The following is a 10584-nucleotide window of genomic DNA, read 5'->3' as shown; positions in this document are numbered from 1 at the left end:
TGGAAGTTATGGCTTGACGGACCCCCTTCGGGTATGTAGGGTATAGACAAATCAATTGTGTTGGCACATAGATTGTAGGGGCACCGAGATGGTCGAGTGATCCGGAGGGGCCAACACGATCGTGCGCGCGAACTCTGTTCGGCCGTACAGGAGCGCGTCAATCAACACTAGCAACTGTTGACCCGAGTTAGAGCCTCAAGAGGTCCACGGTAGAAGGATTAAAGGGCTTACATTGTACGGGGATCTAGGCAATGCGGAATGGCACCGACTGGTCAACATATCACGGGGCACTAGCAACTGTCATGTTAATGCACGTAGTGTGCATGGTCGCGATGGATGATAGAGGGCAGTGCTCATGGGGTGAGAGAGAATGCCCTCGGCTGTTAGTCCAATGAACCGACGGCGATTGATTCTAGCGGCAACATGCTTGGGGGCGTTAGAGAAATCAGCATCCTTTCTTCCACCTGTCTTCTACCTGTCTCCTTCTCCTTCCTCTTCCTCTTCCTTCTCCTTCCCTATTTTCTCCTTGGTGAGCCCTTGACGAATGGTAACTGCCAAAATGCAAATTCCAGCTCTAAGATCTGGTCATGCCCATCATGGCCTTTTATAGGGCCATGTTGGGCCCTTCACAAGTCATTTGGGACCCAACAAGGGACCCCTTTTACAACAAATAAAATAAACAAAGGGAAATTCTAAATGATACGACAATAAAATAACACGGACGAATATGACAATACGGACATGAAAACACAACGATTCGGACGTGACACGATGAGTACCGACGCGATGAAAATGAAAACATGATAAATTAGCAAATAAAATGAGCACAATCTGGCAAGAAATTTGCACCAGTCGATGGCGTGGTCAGCTTCTCACCCGGGGTGTTAAATCTGGATTTGTTCACCATAGCCTTGGCCTGCCGGTCGTGCAGGACTCGAGCTGGCAGGGGTCGATGAAGAAGATGATGATGGCTTTGAAGATGTGGCGGTGATCTCGGGCTGGCACTCTCCATCATGTCCATTGTATGTCATACACAAAATCTACCACATATATCATTTTCACTTGCGCAAAATTTTCCTGAGTTGGGCCACATCATCAGCAACCACAGTTTGCCTAATATGGTGAAACTCATTTAGCTATTTTTTATTTATTTCCTTGATCAAAAAATTGTTAAAAATATATATTTTAGTACCTAGAATTATTCAGAATATGAAAATTAAAAAGGTATTTTTTTCTATGTCAATATTTATTTCATAGGTTACAGTTACAAGTAGAAGCATGTAGTGGACCTTACTTAGTACACATTCTTGGGAACCATTGTAGTTCTGAGATGGAGAACATGCCATGGTGCTGGTGGAGGCCTGGTTGAAATTGATGTGACTCATGGTACACATAATCTGCAAAATCCTTTACAGTAGTTATCCCCAATATTCATATAACTGCTTAAGCACTTAACTAGGTTGATGGAACTATAGAAAACTCACATTGTGAGCTTAAAATTTTGAATGGGAGTGAAGATTTCATCAGGTAAAATTAAATGTGACCTTGAAGATCAAGATCAATATATTTTTACAAAACTATTAACAAATAATAAATATAATGTTTTTATATTTGTTTTGATAATAGAAACTTGTATATGGACTTCTCAAATAAAATGATCCAAACAAGAGTTTGTGAATTTTTTCCAGGCATAGATATTTGCATAGAAATATATAAGTAGCTATATAACAATAATGAGTACTAGAACTTACTTCAGAACTTGATGACCTCTCTAGAGACTCCTTCATTTATGCATCCATTATAGGGGCCAAGCTCCAAACATGTAGAGAGATTGGATGATAATCTTTTTAGGCATTTATATTCATAAAATCCATGGGCCTCATGACCAATCACGTTTCGCATATTTCCACCATGATCTACTTCTTAGAAGCTTGAAACAATTCTTGGCCTGATGTAGGCTGAATATCAAAACAAAATATCTAAAAACAGGGTCCTTGACCCCAATTTTGATAACCGAACTCAGTTTTCTCCACTTAGGACTATGGTGTCACATCTGATGGAAATATATGTGGCCGGTAAGCCAATCACACATTCCACATCTTGTTCCATATTCATTAATAGAACCTATTCATTATAGTGCAAGTGTGATGTGTATAATGAAGTCCATGAATACATGATTGGACCTAGTGAATTATGATGAGATTGTAATACGGAGATCACTAGTCTTTAAGCATGTGTTCTAAACATTCCTATTCAAAGGATACATGAGAAGGACATCGAAGTATCCAGATAGAATAGCACTATCTATCCTCACTCATATGATGAGTATGGCCGGTCCCGTAGCCATTAGTGTGGCGACACTAAGGATAGATAGTGGGTGCTCTTTAGTGGAAATAGTTCGCTGAATTGATCCGTACGAATCCCTGAATGGTATTATACTAAACTGTCAATCAGGTTGATTCACGTCATGTTTGTGTAAGTAGTCCTTAGACCTGAGACACCAAAGACGTCTTGTGGATGGACGGTTGTACTTTGGCTATGGCTAACGAGTCTCTAATCATGGGATTCTAAACGGTGTTAGTTCGGGTGCATCAAGAAGTGCACGACGGCGATTGAGTGGTCAAGATGGGATCGTCCTCCCTCGGTATAAGAGGTGACAGCTCAAGGAAGACGATGCAATGGAGTCCTTGGCCAAGGCAATAAAATATGGGAGAAGAGTTCTCCGATAATTTTTGAATGCATCAATACTAACTCAGATGATCGATTAGGGTTTGACAGTTGAGCATACCCTAAGTCGTCCAAGGAGCGTCAAGTGGATGAGGGATTATACATACACGGTAACCGATGATGAACAGGTTCCATGAGTGAGTCAATACACACTCCTTTGTATCTTCTAGGACACGAGGTGTAGCTTGGCACCCCACGTGTCGGAGTCTCGACCTATCGATTGGGTTAAATCGATCCGACGTTAATTAATCTATATGAAGATATAGTTAATTAATTTGTAAGGCCAATAAAGGTTATTGGGCCGCAAGAGTTGTTAACTAGACTGATAAATGGGCCTCGAGTGTCACACGCAAATGGTCTTTTGGACGTTGGAAGATATACTTAAGTTTTGGGGGTTTTTATGAAAAATACCCACTTAGTATAAATAGGGGAAGGCCCTGAACGAAATTCACCCAGGCCAGAATTGTTCAGGGGCATTTCCCCTTCTTCTCTACTCTCCCCACACCCCCTCTCCATCCCTGATGTGATCGGGACGACGTAACGACGCTGATGGAGAAAGAACGGGGCTCGTCAACGAGAAGGAGGAGATCCGACGTGCCGAGGACCGCGTGGATACGTCTAGAGGCTGCACACTTGAGCAGGTCGACTCGTCTCGCTCTGGGATCGAAGAAATCACGAATGAGATTCGTGCAAAGGTACTTCGTTTAATGTTTTTGTCGATGCTGTCCAATTCGCAAAAGTCTTCCGCTGCGCATCATTTTGTTCTGTTCATCCATCTCAAGGCCTCTAGAACCCAACAACATCATGGTTAGGTGCTTCACCATGATCCATACAAAAAACCAATAAATCCAAATTCAGGGCCTCAATGTGGTCCAAGGCCATCCCTTATTTTAACGGCAGCCGGTCTAGTCATTGCACCATTACTCACTATCACATGGGTCGATAGTATCCTAGTTACAATGAGTAACACCCCACTACTATGGGTGAAGCATGGTTTGGTGTTAGAGCAATTTTGTGATGCTCAAGTGATGGAGTATTACAAAGATAGAGATCACTCCTTTGTATCATTAAACGACATGTGAATTCTATTGTTTTTCGCCTTGTAATCCTAAACAACACTGAGTATACTTTTGCAATCCAAAAATCATCACTGAATTATACTTTTGCATATGTGACAAACCCAAAATTAGGGTAAAAATTACATCGTCGTGAAACTGAGTTTAATAAATAATATCTATACTTTTTTTGCTTGTAAAATAATTTAATTAGATATTAATGAGTAAGGTCCGTCTCCATAAGGAATGGATGTTAGGGAAGGAACTCTTGATTCGGTGAATTTGAGAAGGTGAAAATAGTTACGGATACCATATGAGGTTGTGAATAGATGGCAATAGTAATTGCAATAAAGGTAGTATGACTAGTTTAAGAAGATGGATGAGTATCCTACTTGTACTAGTAGTGGATCATTGAGTAGGATGAGAGGATAAAGGTAGACATAAATGGCAGCATGAGACGATATTGGAGTAAATTATTAGAAGACACTGCTTACCAGTTTAATAGAATATAAAAGTATGGAGACACATTAAGGAACGAAGATGATAGTGTAAGGCGTGGTGGCAGGGGTAATGAGAATGAGGTGATAAATGGGATGATGGTGAGTTAGGTTCTCTTTAACAAGTAGGAAGGAAAAGTGTTATGGGATTGTGATTGTGTAAGTGACACAAGAAATATATAATAGGTTAGGATAGATAATGATGCAAATGGATTAAGACAAGTGTTGAGGATGGATGGAAGTGGTGGATATTGATGCTAGATAGGGATGGCAATGGAAGACAAGATGCTAGCCTTAGATACCAATATTTGGTAGGGATCAAGGTGTCTCCCTAATACAGATAAACCTCCCCACTTCTCTGTTGAGACTCTCTAAACACTAGATACACCAACACAACTTTAATGGACCTTTGAACCTTCTCTTTATTTCCATTTACCTCTCTAAGAGGAAGTGAGCTTAAAGATGTTTCTCACAAAGATTTCAATTAAATTTATAGAGGTAACTTAATCACTGTGCTTGGGATGAATCAACGTAAAGCAAGAGATTTTACATTAGGTCTATATGTTCCTTCTGAATCTCAAAGATTTTCTAACAGGATAGAGGCTCTCATCTCCCCATTGGCCTTATCCAACCACTCAAAAAACCAAACAACACCTCTCTCTATTTTAATCACTCTACCCAGGAATTAGTGAGCTAAAAGCTTTTTTTTACTAGTATCCAAACATGTGGATGGCTACAATAGATAAAGATACAGGTGTGTTTAGAATTTCAGCATGATCAGCCTTTTGGATTGTCAGATATCAAGTGCTAATTTTTTATAAATCCTGACCATTGATTCAACCTGAATATTTCTATGGGTTCATCCTTTATGCTTCGTACATGTTGCTTCTAGTGTTTGCTCCTTAGCCATTGAAAACTTCAGCCAATCAGTGGTGCAGATTTGTCTCTTTCATCCTTGATCGATAGCTCACAACACCACATGTTTGTACAGAAAAGATAAAACAAAGGCTTTAGTAATTTTCATGTAATGAGGCTAAGCATCAGCCCTTTCCACCTCCACATACGTTCTGATTTGTCCCTAGTTTAGGATATAAGCTATAAAATTTTAAACCAATGCATACTTTATAAAAGACCAAAATCATTTTATCATTGATTAAACCAATTAGTTTTAAATTCTATTGTTTAAATCACTTTTAAGGTTAATTAAAAATATGCACTTTCTAAGAAAAGGAGAAACTCATAATCTTGAATACACTTACGCATTTAGCCAGCTAGGAAATTACCCGATAAAATGTTCACCATCTGGCCTGTAGCATAAAATGATTCTTTCTTTTGGTGACCAACAAGGTTAAAGAAAAAATTTATTCATCCTCACATAATGAGGCCTTTCCAGACCAATACTTTGTGTTATATTTTCAGAGTGAATGTAACCTTTTTTTAAAAAGAAATTTAGCAAAAACACGGTGCCGTGTACAGCCAACCCTGGGGTTGTGCCTGTAGACTGATCCATCCGTACCCTGGACGCCACCCAGGGGGATTTTATTTATAAAGTGAAGTGTTTATCAACGTCTATAGGCGTGGAGCAAGAATAAATATCCCAATTACACTCGGATCCCAGTCGTCCACGCCCATGTGCAGAAAAGAAAATGATACATAAGTGATACCTGGAAGGTGCTCAGAGAAGTGCTTGCGTCGAAGTCTCACCGAAGCCCCCCTAGTGACGATGGTGGAGCACTGTTGGAGCTGTCCTTGCCTCCGACAAATGGCAACGATGGGGTGCGTGGCGAAGCTCCATTCGAGGTGGGCTTAGTTCACCCCACTAGTGTGAGATGATACGGCTTCGGATTAGGCGGAAGGATGAGCGCTCCCACCTCGAGTGTTCTACGCAATCCGCCAATCCCGCGGACCTACTGGCGATAGTATGTGACACATGCGGACAGTCGGCAAGCCAACACGGTCGATGTGATGTCAGCCCCTAGTTGTCGGAGGGAGCGCCTGCCATGAAAGGAAAAGAGAAGAAGGGGTGCGGGTGTGTACCGCGTGGTTGGTGAGGGCATCTGCTGTCAAGTTGCCTTCTCGTAATTGATGACAAAAGCTAATTGTGCGAGGTCGGCACCGCATGATGTCCTGCCATACACGATGTATTCTCCATTAGGAGCATGTATCTGCACGGAGCATGTCAACTAACACTTGTGAGTCAGATTCTATGACGATATTCTAAAGGTTTCCTTCCTCGCAGAGGAGTAAACCATCACGTATCGCCATAGCTTCGGCTATTGTATTAGTTTGGATGCCATAGAAAGAGGAAAAAACAAAGAGAATACGTCCCGTATGATCGCGGAGGATACCCCCTCCTCCTGTTGGCACCGGGTTCCCTTTAGCCGCGCCATCCACATTCAATTTGAGGATGCCGATTGGAGGTGGGTACCAACAGACAACCTTTAGCTGAATGTGGATAGGGGTAGGGATCACCGGAATGCCCCAAGAGTGAAGAAAGTCGCACACGGGTGCTGGGTTGCATGCGCGGGAGGGATGAGATGATAGATGCATTGTATCCATAACTTGACACGCCACATGATATCCATGGCACGCATGGGTGAACCTGCAAAACAAGAAGAGTTTCACCCTTTCCATATCTCCCATAGTAAATAAGTTATGGTGATGTGTGGATGGGGCTCCATTTTGAGCATGTTGGCGAGAGAAACACCTTGCCAAAACAATCGAACGGGGTCACTAGAGTATGAAGGAGTGGGCCGCAATGATGTGTGATTTTGCGCCAACAGTCTAAGGCTGTCTCACTATGGATAAAAAGATGTGCCATGGTCTTAGTGTGTGGGGATGTGGGATAGTAGTGGCAACGAGAGCTGAGAGAGTGACCTATACGGATCACTTGATCATCAGTCGGAAGGCCACTATGTAAGAGTCTCTACAGGAAAAAGGAGATGTGAGTAAGGATCGCTGGATGCCATATGCAGCAACCCCAGTGCTGGATGGAGGCTTTCTCACGAAAATGCTCCCAAGAAGATCTGCATGAGTAGGCGCCATCGAGTGTGAGCGTCCAAATGGCATAGTTGGGAGTCGATCCGATTGGGGTAGTCTATACCGCAGATAACGTGGCTGAAGGGAGCCCATGCTGCTACCATAAGTGTTGCGTGTTGCCCAGTAGCAGATGGGCAACTGTGAGTCGCACTTGTTGTGGTACAAACTATGGGTGGCGGGCAAACCGCTCGTCAGCATGCTAGGTATCAAACCAGGCGCTAATCTCTCTGCAACCAATATGCCAGCATGTGACCTGAGCGTGTAGCCAGTGGCGCTGCCACGTTCTCCATCTATGATGGCCCCGGATATCTATCTCTCAACCGGCCCACTCGCCATACTTGGCTGAAATAAAGTTGCCCACTAGGGAGTGTGTGGTATGCATATGCCATACGAGCTTCTTTTGAAGCATGTCCTGGACGTCTGTGAGGCGTCTGATCCCTAGACCCCCCTCGGCCGTCGGCCGACATGCCTTCTCCCAAGAAACCTAGTGATGGCGACTCTCTCCCTCGAGGTGACCGGACCATAAGAAATGTGCGCATAGCCATTCCACTTAGCGGAGTACTGTAAGAGATAGTGAGTGGACCGCGAGGATGTGTAGTAGGATACTCATGAAGATATGTCGAATAAGTTGGATACGGCCTCCAGGGGATAGGAAACGAAGTTTCCATCCCTTTAGCTTCTTTCTAAGTTTGCCCAACAAGGCATCAAAGTAATGTTGCCTAGAGAGCCCTAGAAAGATAGGGCATCCAAAATAGTCGAACGGGAGGCATCCTTGTGAGTAGCGGGTATAGTGCTAGAGTATCTCAGAGCATTTTATAGTAGTGGAATAACCAACTATCAAGCTGCTCTTCTAGGCATTGACGAGCTGGCCCGAAGCTTGTTCATATGCTCTAAGGACACTCATAAATTCCTTAATGAATCTTTTGGATCCATTGAGGAAGATGATGGCATCATCGGCAAATAGAGAGTGTGAGAGGATTGGGCAGCCCCTTTTCGTAAAATACGGTTGGATGAGGCTGTGGTTAATCGCACGTGTGAGCGATCGACTGAATACCTCCTCCACCAATATAAAAAGGGTGGGTGAGATAGGATCACCTTGCCTTAGACCTCTCGTGGCCGTGAAGAAACCAGTGGAGTTTCCATCCATCAGGAGAGAGAAATGATTGTCTCTAATTCAGGCATCGACAAGATCGATGAACGCATGTGTGAATCCAAAGCACCTCAACACTTTGGTAAGGAAGTTCCACTCAACTCGATCAAAGGCCTTCTCCATATCTAGTTTGATGATGACATTTGAGCCCCGAATATGAGCATCTAAGGACTGGGCTAGCTCTTGAACGAGCATGATATTGTCATGGACCTGTTGACCCTTCACAAAACCATACTATTTAGGAGATATAAGGCTATCAAGGAAGTTCTCTAGTCGGTTTGTAATGATTTTGGATGCAACTTTGTAGCAAACATTACAAAGACTAATGGGGCGAAAGTCCCTAAAGGTAGTTGGGATGTCCACTTATGGAATGAGCGCCAAAAAAGTGGATTTCCAACTTCGAGGGAAGACTTTTTGCATAGACGCTTCCTTGATGGCAAGCACTAAATCTCTGCCTATAATATCCCAACATGTGGTATAAAATTCCGCTGAGAACCCATCCGGTCCCGGAGCCTTGTTCCTAGCAAAGGAAAAGACAACCTCCTTGATCTCTGCTCGAGTACGAAGGGCTATGAGGAGGGCATTTTCTGGGTCAGTCACCAAGTGAGGGATAGATGCAAGGAGGTCCTCGTTCACAACAATTGGTTGTGAGGATATGAGTGATCGATAAAACTCTACTCCTGCGCCTACTAGCTGGGCGGGGTCCTGATCGTACATCTCTAATAGTGTCGTATAATTAGGACGAGCTCTGTGACAAATCAAGGCGTGAAAGAAACGTGTGTTTCTATCACCTTCTCTCAGCCATTGGAAATGTGATTTCTAGAGATAGAAAATCTCCTGACGCCGCATAGCATCCTCAAGCTGTTCCCTTAGTTGAAGTTGTCGCTCTCCTACGTCATCCGTCCAAACGTCTTGCAACTATCGTTCGACAGCAGCTAGTTTCATCTTGATTGCTTCGACAGGTGTGTGTACGTCTCCAAAGACATGTCGATTCCACCATTTCAGGTGGAACTTGAGATTCCTCAGTCGATAACTAAAGTTCTCCATAGGTGATGTCAAGATTGTTCCATGCCAACGGCTATGTACAAAATAATGGAAGTCGTTGTGCTCTAACCACATGGCTTGGAAGCAGAATGGAGGGCGACGGACTCGATTACTCAAGTCTAGGAGAAGGAGGATCGGTGAGTGGTCCGAGTAATATCTCGGTAGGATCTCAATCATGATGGTGCACTACATCAATGCAGTGCTATTTGTGAAACAACGATCGATCCGTTCGTAGATACGCGCATCTGCTTGACGTCCATTACACCAAGTCCACTTCTCCCCAATGGTGGGAGGATACACAAGTGATGTCTGGTGAATGAAGTCGTTGAACGCATGCATAGATCGCGGCCTAGGGGGCCGACCTCCGTGGCGTTCTCTGACTGCCCGTATGCAATTGAAGTCCCCAGCTAGAAACCAAGGGAGATCAACAAGTCATGAGTGAGTATGGATGTGTAAGCTGAGTTCCTCCCATAGGGCCTCCCTCACGAGGTGTCTATGTGAGGCATAGACTATGGTAAGCATGTAAGGCCTCAAGGAGTACGGTACATCAAAAGGGGCGTACTGGGTCCCTTCGACCGGGAGTTCCAAGGAATAATCCAGCTTCCAAAAAGCCAGAGCTTATTTGAGGGATGACAATAAACACGATCCATTTTGAGTTTCCTCACAATCGAATGGGAGCTATCCGATGTAGTCATCGGCTCAATAAGTCCAACTATTCCTAGTTTGTACTTATTGATTAGGGAGAGGAGATGTGATTGGGTTAGAGGGTTGCTGATCCCTCTACAATTCCAAACAAGGCTTGGAATTGTTATAGATGTTATAGATGCGACATGTAGGCTCAGTGTCCGAGTGATGACCTGGGGGAGGGGGGTCTAAGTCTGACTCCTCGGAGATGGAAGCATCATCGTCCTCGTCGTATGTAGTATCCCCACAAGTATCCTTGGAGCTAGGGAACGGGGCTTGATGGTTAGTCAAGCAGTCCTCTTGCTCAAAAGGAATATGTGATTGATGGAGGTCGGCAAGGGAAGTGAGTATATCAGGTGGGGGGGGAGTGTGGCTGGGGTGGGGCGGT

This window comes from Wolffia australiana, chromosome 16, assembly GCF_029677425.1.
Source record: "Wolffia australiana isolate 7733 chromosome 16, ASM2967742v1".
NCBI classification, from domain to species: domain Eukaryota; kingdom Viridiplantae; phylum Streptophyta; class Magnoliopsida; order Alismatales; family Araceae; genus Wolffia; species Wolffia australiana.
This window is presented reverse-complemented; position numbering follows the sequence as displayed.